This window comes from Octodon degus, unplaced genomic scaffold, assembly GCF_000260255.1.
Source record: "Octodon degus isolate 3935 unplaced genomic scaffold, OctDeg1.0 scaffold00106, whole genome shotgun sequence".
Taxonomy (NCBI): Eukaryota; Metazoa; Chordata; class Mammalia; order Rodentia; family Octodontidae; genus Octodon; species Octodon degus.
In genome coordinates, this window is record NW_004524682.1 from 4,885,178 (window position 1) to 4,901,336 (window position 16,159).

A 16,159-nucleotide genomic window follows, 5' to 3' on the forward strand; every position below is an offset into this window, starting at 1 on the left:
TTTCCTTCCTTCCTTCCTTCCTTCCTTCCTTCCTTCCTTCCTTCCTTCCTTCCTTCCTTCTTTCCTTCCTTCCCTCCTATACTGGGGATTGAACTCAAAGTCTTTGCATTGAGCTCCACCTCTAGACCTTTTTCTTATTTTGAGACAGGTTTTCTCTAAGTCGCCAGATGGTTTGGGCTGGGCTTGAACTTGTGATCCTCCTGCCTAATCCTCCTAGAATGTTGAGGTGATAGCCATGAACTACCAAGCCCAACTCTACAGGCATTCTTAAAACTATCTGTTATCATAAAATTAGAAGAAATACCAAGTTTCTAACTCCTTGACGACTGATTCATTATAGGTGATATTATATAGAAATTTATAGCGAGGGTTTTCAGACTCAAGTTCTAGGGTATGGCCTGAGATATTTACCTGCGTGTGACCCTATCAAACTTCATTAACCTCTGTAAAGTGGACGTGACCCTAGAGATTCTAACCAGTAAGACTCCTATCCTGAAGTAGCCTTCAGGGCAAAAGGGTTAGGAGAGAGAAATAATTACAAAAGCGATTTCAGTGATGACAAGATTTGGGCCAAAAAGCAGGTACGATGCCTGTAAAATTAATGGGTGGAGAGACTATCGGGATTAGGAAAGAATGTGTCTTTAAACATAAGTAGGAATTCGATAGTCTGGAGCTGGCAGTAGCAGGGAGAAAAGAAGTTAATGTAAAAGCACTGGTGGAATGCCAAAGTGGAACAAAGGAGGACAGAAGTAGTTGGGGAATCGAGGGGTCAGGGTGCAGAATCTGGCGGGCCACAATTGTTCTTGATCAGGTCATTTGGTAATAGTTGGTGATACTTTTAGTTATCACAGCTCAGGCCACAGGGTTGTGCTTGCATCTCGTGTGTGAAGGCCAAAATACTGCTCACCATTCCACATAGGAGACTGTAGAGTGTGGCTCCCACAACAGGGACATAGTGGGCTAGAAGTGACAGAAGAGCAGAGGCTGAGAAACTCGTGGATAAACAGACCCTGCAGGATCTTGGAGGGCAGGTTAAATGTATTTGCTTTCCCCTAGGAATAAGAGAAGTGCACTGGAGGTGGTAAGAACAGGTGTGGTGTGATTGTATTTGCTTTTTTCAAAACAATCTGGCGGCTGCTGTGGCGGAGCAGCTGGTAGACCTTCGCAACAGTCAGGTGAAGGAGGACAGTGGTTTGGAGCTGGCTTCCTTTAAACTATAACACCCCTGCCACCTTCCCTGAACTTTGAACTGGGAGTGAATTCACTGGTTGTGCAGTGAAGCAGAGAAAATAATTGGACTACAGAGTAAGAGTTGTGATTTTTTTTGCGGGATTCTTAGGCCCCTTGTGTAGGTACCTCTCCTTCCTGGTCCGCACGAGTCACGCTCGACTTTGCCCTGGTTGGCAGTTACCGGGCGGGCCTCCGGAGCTGCTTCTTTTCCCCACCTAGTCTGTTCTTTTGACTGTTAGCTCTCTATTCAGAATGGTCTCTTAAGGTCCTCTGATCACTCAGCCTCACTCTGGAAACACGCACATGCTGATCACTGCCCCCTGGCTTCCCAGGGCCTTCCTCAGCCCCATGGGAAATCCTGTGCCTATCCTGTCAGATGCTTGAAAATGGAACATCTGTGTCCTCCTTCAAAATACATTTCTATTAAATTCCATGGAACAACAGTCCCTGGGCCTGACTTCTGCCCTGCGCGCATAACCAACAGAGCCAGAACATTGCTAAGACTGCCCAAGACATACTATCTGATGTTTTATTGCATGTAATTCATAGCAGAGCTCCATAGTACATCTCATAGCCTTTATGTCCTTTCTAGAAAAAGGTGTGTCATAAAGAAATCTATGTATAATTTGAAAGATTTTTTTTTCTATGTTTGTATCTATAGATCAGGAAAAGTCCTGACTGGGATGTGAAAAACAAGGTAGCTGTATTTATGCCATATTCTTACCTCACAAAGATCATAAAGTGAACAACCTGACACAAATGTATGAAGACATGGAGTTATGCATGGAGGTACAGCGCGATACCTGCGCCAGTTAGTACAGAACAGAACAGAGTCTAGCATTCGCATATGAGGGAAAAAGGACAAGTAAATGTGTAAAACAGCCAGATTAAGAGAGGAAAGTACTAGAACCTACTGGAAACCACACAAAGTATGTCCACCTAAAAACAAAAAGAAGCAATAAATGTCTTCCCCCACCAAAAAAAATGTCTATGAGTGTCATTTGGCCAATGATCACTTTGCAAATTCTGGCCAAGAAAAAAATGAAATCAAAAGCTTATAGGTTTCTACTAGTTTAAAGGTAATCAGGGAGAAGATTTGCTAGAAATACTGAAAGACAAAAGAATGAACTTATGATTGAGACCTAGTGGACCCTATCTTTCTCCTTTAGATTTTGTATTGTTTATGCTGATTAAATGAATACAAAATTATTTACCTCACTTCTTTTGCCTAAGCATCTCCCTTTTCTCTCTTTGCTCCTTATATACAAAACATCACCATTATATTAGGATGTAAAGACAATCCACTTAAGCAAGGCAACTCACAGTCCTTGCTGAACTGCTGTCCTTAATGTATACTGCCACATTTGTAAACCAAGCAAAGTAGGTCATCAAAATCTGAAGGGACATATTAACTGCAATGCCTGATGCATAATAGGTCACATTAACAACAGACTTTCAATCTTAACTCTTAATCTCTTTTCCAGCTTTGGTAGATTTAAAAATCTGATATTCCAAGCACAGCATTATTCTTACCAGGGCTACAGCTGTGTGTTGCTTTCTATCTTGGGAGGAGATGTGTTTGCACAGGTCTTAGGAAATGCAACACAAGGGAAATGCCATTTTAACAAATTTCAAGAGAGGGGAAAGAGTGCTCTTCTTTTTGCTGCAATGGAATTTTGCTGGAGCGGAAATGCTATGTAGTTATCAAACAGATAAATAAAAGTGGAATTTTCAGTTAAAGGAGACACATTTTCACATCTATACAATGGTATTTGTTCCTTAAGAACTCGAAGATCTTTACATACAGTAGACACTGCCCTTATTGCATCATTCAATCTTCAGATGTCCAGACTACTCCTCTTTTCTCATCTTACAGCTGTGACATAGGAAGGGAGGGAGGGAGAGAGGGAGAGAGAAATAGAATAAGGTTCATTTTTAAGAATTCTGTTCAACTTTTGGTGGTAATAGAAATTGCTATGGTTGTTGACTGTCCTTATCAATGCTCATTTTGAAATTTAATCAGTATGATGAGACCTAGATGTATTAAAAGTTGAGCCTAATGGGACCTTTAGGAGGTGATTAGGTCATAAGACCTCTACCTTCATTGATAGATTAATTTATTCATTGATTAATAGTTTAATTGGTTTATCTTAATATTTATTTATTTATTTATTTATTTGGTATAGGGTCTTACTACGCAGCTTGGACTCATTCAGATCCTCCTATCTTAGTCTAACCAGTGCTGTGATTATGGGAGGGCACTACCACCAAGCTGCCTCCCCAGCCCCTTCCTGGGTTATCTTAAATTTTGCTCTGTTATAAACCCCAGTTAGGCTCTATCTGTTGCATGTGCTCCCTTACCATTATCCATGTTGGGTCTCTGCAGAGAATCTCCAAGCTGCACAAAGCCCTGCATCAGAGTCAGCCCCTTGATTTTGTACTTTCCAGCTTCCAAAACTGTACCAAATTTTTAAAATAAAGTTCTCAGTTTCAGGTTTTCTGTTGTAGCAACAGAAAATGGATTCAAATAGAAGCTTTTGGCATTGCCTACAAGATGGTGAAAGTCTGTATGTCATGACTTCTGTTTATGTCTCAGAAACTTTCTGTAAGATTCATATCTACTGAACCACTATTGAGTTGCATAAGTCTTACATTCAACAACTACTGATGAAAACCAGACATTATTTTAAGTAACCTAAGAAGAGCAGTGATTAAGACAGGCAAGGTTCCTAGTCTCAAGGAGCTGACATTATGCAGAAGACAGGTAATGCACACACACACACACACACACACACACACACACACACACACACGGAAAATAGCAATACACTATGCAGGGAATTAGCTGAAATCCTAGGCAGCTATAGCTGCCTATGTAGCTACAGCTATGTAGAACATCTGATGAAAAAACCCTTAAGGTAAGATTTGTTGCAAGTGGCTACTATAATAAATTGCAACAAATTTAGTGACTTAACACAACAGAAGTTCATTATAGAATTGTTCTAGAGAGCCAGTTCACAAAATGAGTTTTATTGAGCCAAAATTAAGACATCAGCAGGGCTGCCTTCTTTTCAGAGGTAATAGGAAAGGATCTCTTTCCATCCCTTTCCCAGTTGTAGAAGCCATCTGTATTCTTTGGCTGTGATTCTAAGCTGTGTCATCCAAATCAGTGCACAGCACCTTCAACCTCCTGGTAGCCCAGGACGGCTCCTTCATGTGAGATATTTGACTTCATCATAGCTGCGTGTCTCTTTGGTCCTTTAAGATACCATATTCACAGGTCTGATGATTAGACTTTGGACATCTTTTAGAACCTGTTATTTTATCTACTATGGTGCAAACCGATTTTTCTGTTTGAGGGACAGAAAGAATGACTATGGTAACAACATAAGAGAGAAACAGAAAGTGATGGTGTGAGACCCATTTCCAATTTACCAGTGGCGATGTGAGATGTCACTGCTATCTCATTCACTGTCCATCGAGATTTCTCCAAACATCTCATACTGACATAGGAGCAGATGACGTTCAGGCTACTTGATGAATAATAATTATAATGTATTATAATTCCTTAGTCTAATGTTTCGGTTCTATGTGCAGTAAAATTTCAGCAGTTATACTTGTATTCTGATTGATAAGCTCATAAAATTTTAGGTCAAAACAAATTTTGAAAGATTACTGAGTTGGGCTTTTAATTCTTACTATAAGGAAGCAACACTCAAAGAGAAGTTCATATGTTTCTCAAGGTTGAATCTAGGACCAGAATTTAAATGTGCAACATTCCATTCCACTTTGTGTGCATGTGCGTGTGTGTGTGTGTGTGTGTGTGTGTGTGTGTGTGCATTTCAGTACATTTTAGATGATATCTTCCCTAAGTTGAACTGCCTCTGTGTGTACACAGGGTGCTATTCTGATCTGGGGGTTCCTTTCACCAAAATATACAGCTTGGCTTGCATCGAAGAGTTAAGTAATAAGTAATGTTTGTTACTTAGTAAATAATGTTTTGTTGGTTAAAAGGTTGATTCAGTTCATTGTCTTTCCTTGTCTGCTAGGATAGACAGTGAGAGAAACCTCCTGATATACAGAATATGTCATTTTTATCAGCAGATAGCCAATGGCTACAGTGCCAATCAGGCAAGACAAAGCAATCATCAGTGGATACACTTTCCAAGAAACATATGGATGATGGTACTGACAAAACTCTTCTGTTCAACCTATTAGGAATCTATTGGTCTGTCAGATTAAGTTTTGGGTTTTTTTCACATCACTACATTAGATTATTTTAATATAAATGCCTGTATTTCAGAGAAGCTTGAGAGGTTCTGGATCTCATCAGCTGCCCCCCTCACTTCCCAAATATGGTTTGTAGCACAAGATATACAGAGAAAACAGCAATGGAAACTCAACACATTGTGAAAGAAAAAAATTAGCCTCAATGATTAATAGAAGTTTGGTGATATAGATTAGAAAGTGGATTGACAAAGCAAGTAAAATTTAAACTTCAGGCTTTCTCTCTGGGCTTTGTAGATAACATAATAACTACCAGCAACTTCCAACTTGTTCCTAAAAATAATCTATTGAAGTAACTTCTGAGAAATGCAGGAAGTGGTAAGAAATTGATCCACACACATAAAGAGGAACAAAAGAGCTTCTTACAGTCTCTCTGGGCAAGAAAGCTGGTTGGGGCAGGTCCTGGAAGCAGAGCTGGGTGTGTCTCTTGGGTGTGGATCAAGCCTATAAAGTTCAGGGAGGAAGGTTTGCTAATCTCTGAGCTGGTGGGTGAAGACTGATCTCCATTCTGGACTTTCCATGTCACCACCCTTTAACTTTCTCAAGATGCCCATAGCAGAAATAAAAACATTTCTAAGTTCTTTAATAACCATGCCAGACGGTCGTGACTTTTAACTGTTAATGTATATCTTGCAAATGTAATTTACAATATTGAGTGTGTAAATTTACTGTGTAAATCAGTATATTGAACTAAAAGCAAGCCACAGCTTATTTATAAAGAAGGCTAGCTTGCAGAACACTCAGCCAGTTAATTTTATTTCAGTGAGAAGTTAGAAGAAAAACACACACAGGGGGAGTGTTTTATGCTGGTCATAGGGCTTCTTTATTGTTAAAAAGAATGTGTGTTTCCAACAGAATTTAATTGTAGGCTTAGGGATTTTTTTGAATGTATCAACTCATGTGCCATGTATTTAAGAAATGGTTTATTAGAGTTGCTATATTGTAATGTTATGTTTTCATGCCAACTACACTATGTAATTTTAACTTTTTAAAAAATTACGAGTTTCTAGCATGCTGACTGTGATATAACTTTACAAAATATTGTCCCAGGGATATCAATAGGTGCAAACACTTTGAACAGATTTAAATTCAACATCTATTTCTTGCTTATTAATTGAAGGCCTAGAGTTGTATTGTAGCAGCAATTCATAAGGTTTAGCGCTTGCATTTGCAGCATTCAAGAGTAGGATTGTAGCATATAAGGTAATATATAATCAAGTATGAAATGATATGAAGAAAATAAATCTATAAATTTGAACTGATGGGTGAGACATAGTTCCAATGAGAACTTGAATATCAAGCTTGTGATAAATATGTCGTAGAATTTGGGGATATTTGAGAAAGCACTGGTAACTGATTGTTATGACAGTAGTTCATCAGGCTCCTCCTGCAAATTAGGTATAAGGCCATGTTCTTTATTTACACTATCTCCAAGACTTACATTAGCTATGTAAAGAATCATTAATGCCATTTTAAAGATGAAGCAAGTGAGGCTTAAAAAAAGTCATAGCTAGTTAAAAATAGAGCCAGGATTCAGACAGATTCGGCTGCTCCAATGACTTCATTTTCCACCATAAAAGAGCATAAGCATAGGAATAAAAATATTGTAATGGAGTGGCTTGCAAAAAGGCTATGCTGTGCATAATAATAGGCAGTCAATTTAGGTGGGTCACATGCAGCTAAGTTGTGAAGCGATTTGAGTGCTAGGATAAAAAGTTTAGACAAGCGATATGATGGAGTAGACAAGGTTCCTGGCTGCATCTACAATTCTGGCAAGCACTATATGTTCTGTGCATCTGTGTACAATTCTGGCTCAGCATTCTGTCTCCAGGGCAAAGCACAAACTCTCTTACCCGCGTGCATGCTCCGCCTGGTAGAGAAGATGTGTTTAATAAATGGCAGGTTCTTCTTTGGAGCATCTGCCTTCCTCTTTCTTCTCTTCTTCTATAGCCCTCTGCAGAAGAAGTAGGTCAGCGGTCCAGCATGTCATCTCTCTCCACCAGATATATCAACCCCAAACATAGATACTCTTTTCTTTTCCCTTTTGTCCCCTCTGCATTCATACTCGAGAGCAATAAAAGCAACCCGTGCCAGAGGACCATGGTGACTGCAATGTATTGGGTGAGCCTCAGGTAAGATAAAGTCTATTGGCAATGAATGGAAAGCTGAAAACTATGTCTTTAAATAGGGAAGGAACACTATCCTATCAATTGTGTCATTTTTTTCAAGCTCTTGAGGCGAGGAAAGGATATACTGAAAGGAGAAGAGCTGTTTTGCAGACTTGAAACAGGAAACAACCAGGAAAGGAAATAATTTGACAGTTTGGAGATAATGATAGAAATGGACAACATACAAGTAAAGAGATGAATAAGCATATACAACGCTTGGACCCCATAACAAATAATGCTGGAGGTTGCGTTTTGAAGTAGGATAATACAAGAAACACAAAAATTAATAATCAGTACTAGGTATTCAGGTAATTGTCAGTATTGAGACCCAGCAAGTAGATTTATATTTTCAAAGGAATTTACTCTTTTTTGCATTCAGAGCAATTCATCTTGGATAATCAAAGGCAGTTGATCCAAGTCCATGTCCAAGATAAAGGTAAAATTAGCACCAAGAAGAAACTGCAAATAGAAAGTAGGGGTCCGTGAAGCCGATTGATTACATTGAGCAGTAATTAGTTGATGTATGTAACTTTGTAATTTATCTAAATAGTTTAATATGAGGTAACATTTACCACTATTCTCCATCTGTTTTTTTTTTATTACAGTGACAGTATAATTCCTATAAAGAGAAAATCAGAATATGATGAGAGTAAAAATTCCTCTGTGCATTTTAGGGGAGAAATTGATGAGACAGATCAGAGACAGCAAACAGAAGCATCAGCCTCAGAAAATACAGTTCCCTTCCCTTTTTCCACCCTGCCTCAGTGTGGCGATGCCCCTGTCTTTTTCCTTTTCTTTGATTCTTTCCTCATGTTTCTCTTTCTTTTGTCAATAAATTACATTGTATTTTTATACAAAAGCATTCCATGCCACTGTTATTTTTTATTTCACTTCAAAGAGAAAAAAACAAAGAATAACAGCCAAGACAAAATGAAACAAATTGACAAAATAATAACAATGGCACAGTTTCAAAACAAGAATTGGAAATTAACAATGGTTGTTATATTACGTGTTGTTTTCATCAAACATTCTGCTCAGACTACCAGATAAAGGCATGCAAGATTGCAAGATTGATCAGTTAAAACATTAACTCTTTCCATCAACCATGAAACCTTTTCCTTGTCCTTTTTATTTTTTAAATTTATTTTAAAGAGGACACAAAAGTAATAGATAAGATATTCTAAGCTATGTTCCACTTTAAAGTACTGAAATCTATGAAAATTTGGAGAAAATTCTTTTTCTCCATCATTTTTGGTAAGATATCTCCGTATAAAGCTATGACAAGATGCCACTCTTAAATGCCACAAAACACGACCTTCTTAAAATATAATATCATCCCTGAGGCCAATAAGATAAAGTCATATTAAAGCAAGACGATTAATACATTATGTCTGGCTTTTTAAAATGTATTTGGTACAGAGTCTCACTACACAGCTTGGACTCGTAACCATCATCCTGTTTTTAGCCTCCCCAGAGCTGAGATTACAGGGGTGCCCCACTCTGCCTGGTCTCTGAATGCTACAATGGATGCTGGGAAAGGGATTGAATCTATTCAAAACAAAAGGGTTACTCAATCTGGAGTGTAGTGGTTATATCTTTCAAAGCATCTCCGACTCATGTACCTATTGAAAATTCTCCTGCAAACATTTTTGGTTGCTGACTTTGCGTAGTTCCACCCCCTTAAAATTTAACAACAATATTATTGCCTTTTTCATCTTTGCCATACATTCCATTTGTATGGACATATGTGGATACATACGTGAAGGCCCCAAAGCATACAAATGATTAAAAGGAGGGCTTTTATAAATACTGAATTTATCATAACTTTAACTTCTTACACATAAATCTAATGGGAGATTAGAGTCATTGGATTTAGTTCTAGTCTAAAACAAAATTTCAATAAATCTTAGATTTCTCATCTTTAAGTTTAGACTATTAAGGGCTGGCGAGATAGCTCAGAGGACTAAGCACCTACTTAGGCAAGCACAAGGGCTGAAGTCAGATCCCCCGCGTCACATACCATACTGGCTCTGCCCCCAGGCACACTGAGGTGGCCACTGATTACACATCTGTAATCCCAGCTCTGGGGAGGTTGAAAACAGGAGGATCACTATGAGTCCAAGCTGTGTAGTGAGACTGTACCAAATACATTTTAAAAAATTAGATTATTATCATGCATACAGAATCTTATCTATCTGGTCATAAGCTATAATCAATTTGCTGCACTTTATGAAGTTAAGCCTTCATAAAGCAGATGGTAAGATTCTGGGATTGAGAGGCAGGTGGAGAGAGGAGCAGTTTTAATCAGGGGTTAATGGCTGTACTCTCCCTGGAATGTTTGGACCTGAAGGTGGAGGCCGAGTTTGCAGGCCCTGCCATTCTAGGTGTGCTGCCAAAGCACTCAACTGCATTGTGCAGCGAGAGGCTGGAGGATCCTGTGATTTCTCAGCGTGAGCAAATCACAAACAGGTGCAACTTTAACTCAAGGCTTTGGGAAGAGGAACTAGAGAGCCAGCTGCAGGTGTTGAGGTGCTTTAAAAGGAAAGACTGAGCAAAGGAACTGTTGTAAAGGCAGCAAGTTCCAAAAGCCAAAAGTACTTTGTGGGCAAAAAATTGGTGAAATGCACTCTAGTCTTTTCTGTCTTCCTGTCACCCTTCTGCACCTCAAAAGCCAAGCACAGAGATACAGATGAGCTGTAAATTGTCCAGGGATGATGCTGAACACAAACACTGGAGATGCAATGTTTCCCAAGGATGGCTATTTGCTTGTTGATTTCTCTTCTTGTGACTAATCCAAATTCAGGTATTAAGATTAATAACTGGGTTAAATTTTCTTGGATCTGCTCTTGCACTTTTCTCCCTTTCTTCCTTCTTTCCTTTCTCCCTTCCTCCTTCCATTCATTTTTCCTTGTGTTGGAGGCTGTAACCAGGACACTTCGTCCACTAGACAAAGCAACCTACCACTGAACTACAACCTTCATGCCTTCTGTACATTTTCACACTCCAGTGATGACTTTCAAAACTGTGAAAGTTAATTAAAAAGTTAACTGAAAAGTGAAGAGTAGAGATGAAAAGTAGGAGAGAAGAGAAAGAAAACAAGAGGAGTTTAAAGAGAGAAAAAATAGTGGGAGAAAAGAAAAGAGAAGCAAGGCATGGATGTATCAACTTTGATTCTGGCTTCAAAATAGTTGTTTTCAACCACAGGTAGCATAGGGGGACTTGACACCTGAGGACTCAAAAGGATGAGTGGGTAAGGGTGGGGCTGAATAACTCTTGAGGGTCTGTGTGAGCTGGGAGGGTAGAGAAGGTTGAATGACAATTGCATTTTTTACTTTTTTGCATGGTGTCAAGATGGGGCTAATTCCAAGGCCCATGGCTAAGTGAGAGCTACACAATAGGTATTTTATTATTAGTTCTTTTTAATGTATTTTATACAGTGTCTCACTAAGCAGCTCAGACTCATAGTGATCCTCCTGTTTCCAAGCCCCCCAGCATTGGGATTACAGGTGTGTGCCACCACTCCCAGACTCCACAATAGGTATTTTAAAACATTAAAAAAAGATTAGAGGAGAATGCATTATTTTTCTGAACTGACTTCAACTACACCATAAATTGACAAAATAGTCCAGTGGCAAAGGTGAGTTTCTTGTCACCCCCAAAGTCTTAAGCAAAGGTTTAGGAATCATCCCTTTGATCTTTGTTAGCTACTAATTAATACAGTAGTCTCTGCCTCCTAGGTCTAAGAGAGCAAAGCTTATGCATTGATAGATATTGAATAAAATTTGCCTCAATTTTCTTTGGTGTGAAGTGTGAAAGTTTGAATATTTTCAAGATGGCTGATGTTTATTTTATAGGTATTTTATAGGTGGTTAGGATGACTTAGCTAACAATTCCACTCTCCTTTTCTATAATCCAGCATCTCTCTTTAAATAGATAACCATCCAGGCTTACTAAGTATCAGTTACTGATTTGCTGAAGTTAAGCACCATGCGTTTATTTGGGAGGAGGATCTTGACTGTGTAGGTGCATTGCTTTGGCTTCCAATTGCAGCGAAGCACAGCTGAGCTCCTCTGGCTCTGGAGCTAATGCACAGGCAGGGACATTGCCATCCCTTAGCACTAGTGCAGCTGGGAGGCTGAAGATAGAGAAAGAGGGAGGGAGAGGAAAAGAGAAGAGAAAAGAAAAGCACAAAAGTGGGTCAAAAGAGCAATAGGAAAGCGGTCATTGTAGGGAGGAGAGGTGGAGTGATGGCGCTCACTGGCAGTTGTGATGCTTAGTGGTATCAGGACAGGGCTACTTTTCTGGAGTGTAAACTTCAGAGCATTGTGCTGCATCTGAAGCTATAATTATGAAGTCTCACCTCTATTAGGTTCAGTTTTGAAGAGAAGAAAAGACCTCCCCATGGAAGGACAAATTCCTGTTTGGGAAAGACAGTGCAAACAGGCACAATTGCCCATCCCCATCGCAGGAGTCGGGGGGAGGGGGGTCGGTTTTTAAAGCTCCATTAACAAAGAACTTTACTCAAGGAGGAGCTGTTAATAAGTAATGAAACAAAGTGCCTGTTATGGAGATTAAATGCCCCTGTGTCTAGGTACAAAGTTCAGGCTGCAAAGTGCAGCTGTCACCCTGTCTATAACCCCTTGGCAGCCTTAGAACCCCTAGTTCAAAGTGTGTCTTGCTGCCTTCCTGTTACCAGGCTGCCCTGTGCAAGGTCCAGCCAGGGCTCAGAGTGCAGTGTCTGAGGCTCTGCTGACCGCCTTCTTTGTCTAGATCGAGTGAACTTTCCATAAGCCATGCACTGCTTATTTAAGACGATTATTGTGAACAACTGACAGATTATTTTCCCAGATTCTCATGCATATTCTTTACATGCAAGCTTAGACAATGTCAATCTATAATTTCTTGAAGATTTGTATGTGGACAAAAGTGATCACTATTAAGCTCTACTTTTAAAGAATGACTAAACTCGAAGCAGACACACAAAACAAATTTTATTTTTTTGAAGTAAAGAGTTATGAAGACAATTTCAAGATCCAGGAAACACTTGATTTAGCCTTTAAACCTGAACCAAACTTCCCTAATGAAAATAGATCACAGCTAATCCATTTCTGAACATAGCTCCTCAACATTGTGTTCTTTGCATTTATCTTCTCAGGCATAAGAGGGGGCTCACTTTTCTAAATAATTTCCATTAGTTGACCTACCAAGAATCTGGGGACTGTGGCAAACACTGATTAACATCTCCATTTTGCAGATGAGGAAATTGAGATTTAAGACAGATTCACAATTTGCCCAGGATTACAGATTTACTGAATGGCAAAATGGAGAGTGTAATCCACCTCTTCATTCTCTCCTCCCAGTTCCTTTGTCCTTTAACCACTGCTACCTTCAATGGCCAAACACAAATTTTCTTTACACAGTAGTTCTTTTGCATTCTTTGGGTTTAGAGAGGTGATCTGAGCCTAAATAAAACACAGGAGGCAGGCTGTTTGGGAAATTGGATTGGCAGAAGCACATCAGCCAAGGGTTCAGGAAAACAGGGCCTGACCCTCACTGACCTAGCGCAAGGCCCTTGTGATTCGTGTTCCATCTGCTGGCCATAGGTACCACAAAGGGACAGGGTTTCACCTTAGTTACCCAGTGGGTCAGTTAGGGTACTGCTCCTTCCAATGATAGCCTGGATTAATGTTTTACCTCACAAAGGAGCACTGCCCAAGGTGTTATATGTGGGTCCCAAAGACAGCATTCAGAATCTCACTTTCTTTTGATTCAAATGACCAAGAAAAGGTCCCTTTCGCATGCTTTCTTTACATTAGAATACAGTTTAAAAATCAGCAGCAGTTTTTTCCCCTTCTGGCAGATATATAGCAAATTCTTCTTTTCAATGTTCCAGATATTTGCAGAGACAGTTCTTAGTAAATGTTCACACATGCAAGTATCTTCAGTTATTTACTGAGCCTACACTATGTTCCTATGAAGAAGGCACAAGCATAAGTTCACATACATCCCATTCCTTGTGCTCAAAGGAAGAAAAAGGGTACAAATGCACATATTCAGTGACAGCAGAGCCACAAATAATGTTCTAGGGATAGGGAAGAGCAGGAATAAAGATTGATTTTTTATTATGGACAACCAGCTGGAGGCCCAGCCCAAGAATGGATAAAGCTATGTTAAGGGTTTTAATCCACACAACCAAACAAGGAGGTGACATTATCTCTATTTTGCAGATAACTGTATTGAATTTCAATAAGGTTAAGATATGTATTGAAAGCCACATGGTCTGTAAAGAACTAAGCTTAAGTTTGAACTTCTACCTAAATTCCATCTAGAGGTTGGGGAAAAAAATAAAACAAGAGAATGAGAGAAAATAAAGTATTAGAAAAAAAATCAATAAAGATTTTACCATATCCCCAGTGGTGAGATTGCAGGGAGACTCTGAAAACCAGCAAGTGTTTAAGACACCGGGACAAAGAGGTCAGAACCCAGAAGTTGAGGCTGTTTGGAGGAAGCACCGTGGAGAGGTGAAGTGCAAACTCTGATCTTTTGAAAGCGTGATGCTGGAGGAGGCTGAGTCTATGGGCACACCACCTGGAGCACGCCCCAACTCTTCTGGTCTCAGAAGCTAAGCAAGAGGAGGCCTGGTGAGAACCTGGAGGAGTGAATACTTGCAGTCACACTTTCACAGTCACCTCTTACTGGCACTCTTTCCTCTGAACCTACTCTATAAAAAATTTTGTTTTTCTCATTGTTTCAAATGTAGGCTCTACTATGAGGGCAGTAGTCAAGTGCAATTTGAAGACATGGCCTGGCCTAGACCTTTGATCCCAGCACTCTTCTCAGATATCGATTTGTATTTTGAGCCACTCATTCAGTGCATCGACTTGGGTGAATTGGAGATTCTTTTGTCTATTCCCCAAAACTAGCTCCTTCTATACTTTCTGACCTCAGACCATGACATGTTATTCCTTTAGTCTCCGTGATAGAAACTTTGCTATTATTTTTGACATCTTCCCCACCTCCACCCTCTAAACCCATCACCAATCTGCTAATTTTAACTGATTTACCTTCATATATATATGAAGGTAAATCAGTTAAAATATATATATCCTTGTCCCAGTTGCATAGCCTACTCTGTATTGCGATTTTAGCATGTGTGCTGCCAAAGCAAGCACTGTATTTTGATGTCATAGATACAACGTTCTAAGGTGCTTTTGATCAGGTCTTCCCTCTATCTTGGAGTGGCCAACACAAGGCTGATCTGTCATCTTCCCCTTGTGTCTCTCCATTCTTATCTACTAGAAATGATTCAAAAAGTCAGGGAAAAACTGACTGAAAGTGGTTACATTTCTTCCTCATTATAGAACTTTCATAATTTCATATATGTACAAAGAAGCTTCCAGACTAGCCACTGTAAACTTGTATTGGCCCACAGGCATATTTTGCTTTATTTGACCAACACAAGTGTGACTCCATTGTGTGCTAAATTCTAACTCGTTGTCAGTCTTTAAAAGTTGGATATTTCACATGAACAATGAGATTTCCACCTCTGGGAAAAAAACAGGCAAGACCAAGAACATTATGTATGATTCTTCCAGAGCAGAAAGGTACCAGATGTGGCGCTAGAGCAGCTGCCTGCTACCAGGGGCATTGCCTTTCAGGTTGACGCAATCCTCGAGCACAAGTCCTGCTGATAACACACACTCTTGATGTGGTGTGATGAGAATGGTAATCATTTTCCTCGTCCTCACCTTAGTCTCCTAATCAGAAAACCAACCAGAAACGTTTTTTGAGAAAAGTTTTATAGCTACAGGCTGGCATTTCTCAAAATGAACATTTTCATCAAAAACAAGAAAAGTCTCAGGAACTGTCATGGCCAAAAGGAGACTTGATGAATAAAGGTAGTGTGGTATAGTGGATAGTATTGTGCAACAGAAAAGCAGCAAGAGAAGCCCCAGAAAACTCCAAGGAAGGGCTTTAGTTAATAACAATGCATCATTATTGGTTCATTAATTATAACACATATGTATAATGAAAAGAAGATGCTAAGGAAAATTGGGTACACAGGAACTTTCAATATTACATTCATAATGTTTCTGTAAATATAAGTTAATTCTAAATATAAAGGTTCTTTTAAAATATTTGAAATAAGCAAAATAAATCAGACCCATCTGTGTTTAAACATTGTACTGTCTTACTAGTGTGAGAAACTGATCCAAAATGTACAATAGATACTTGGAATTTGGAAGTATCTATTCAAAAGGAAAGACAAACTGTGAGGGAGGAAAGGGGAAAGGAAGAAATGGAAAAGCAAAAAATAGAGTTACACACAAAATAGTTGTACAGCTGGTTTCTCTTAGCTCACTGAAAAGAAAGATCTGTTCGAATATTGTTTGGACAATATCATGCCTATATCTTGTACTCTGAAGAACTACCACAAAGACAATACGCATTGTATTAATTACTGTAACTCTCCT